This window comes from Trichechus manatus, unplaced genomic scaffold (assembly GCF_000243295.1).
Source record: "Trichechus manatus latirostris isolate Lorelei unplaced genomic scaffold, TriManLat1.0 scaffold00045, whole genome shotgun sequence".
NCBI lineage: Eukaryota > Metazoa > Chordata > Mammalia > Sirenia > Trichechidae > Trichechus > Trichechus manatus.
The window spans coordinates 11,152,177-11,153,436 of NW_004443981.1; positions in this window are offsets into that span (position 1 = coordinate 11,152,177).

A 1,260-nucleotide genomic window follows, 5' to 3' on the forward strand; every position below is an offset into this window, starting at 1 on the left:
ATTCTTAACCACTACTCTACCAGGGCTTCCCTTGCTCAATGGAGGGATATTTAAATGAACTGTAGTGCAAAAATAATACAAAATGTGAAACATCTCTGAAAATGATGAAACACCTTGCATCCTTTTTATTGGACTTTGGTAGGGCTGAATCCAATTAATTGTAAACCCCATTCAGAATACCTTCCCATCACTGGTCCATGTCTCATGTTATTTGGTTTTATTTATGAATATATCAATTTATTACTTTGAAATAATCCAGGCAACACCCATAAAACAACCACCCAAACCAAGAACATAAACTCTGTTACTTACATCGATCTTTCTCTTCTTACCCACAGAGGCAGAAGCCAAGATCATTATCATTAGATAATGATTAAATCAGGAGTGGCATTTTCATTTGGTGAAGTAAAATAAAAACTTGCAAAAGAAAGAAATGGCCTACAGTTAGATATTTTTTTACTTTTTCAATCATATTTTTTAAGTTAGTCTTGCAGAACTTGATTCATAATAAATTTGGGTCATCTCATAGTCTCATCATTGCCCCAGAATGGCACGCCTTTTTATTGTATTCTTAATTAATTTTTGTCTTTAAATAATATAATGAATGCCAACATGAGAATAAAAACCATATTTATCATAATTATATGTCTACATACTCCCTATTTGTAAATTTAACAGCTGGGTGATTGCTTTTAATGGCCCTCACTTGTCCCAAATTAGATAAATATAAATCCTTGTTTTATGGCATATTCTCACCAACGATCCAAGAATTTTTCTGATTTATACATCTAGTGATCCATTTATTTATTCATGTATATAATTATGCATGGAGTACATTAATAACCTACCCATTTTTCTAAATAATTGCTACATGCAAATTTCTAGGAGCACTTTACCCAAAGGGGGTGGAACCTAGAGCTCTACTTCTTTATCTGGACAGCATTCACATATAACAGGAATAACCTTTATTTTTGCTTCATAATACATGTTCCTCATCAGTCCATGTCCTGCCTCCTTTTGAATAATTGATCTAGATGTGAATGTACTCATTCATTCCCTTATAACATCATATCAATATCCATGAAAGCCAAGACACTAGATAAGAAAACTGAGTATCTACATGCTCATGGTTCATTGACATAACTGACTGATTCTTTTTTTTACTTTTTAAAAATAAAACTCAGACTCCGGCAAGATGGCGGTCTAGGCAGAAGCACCACGCCGTCCCTCCACAACAAAGATCCGAAAAACTAAGCCAAA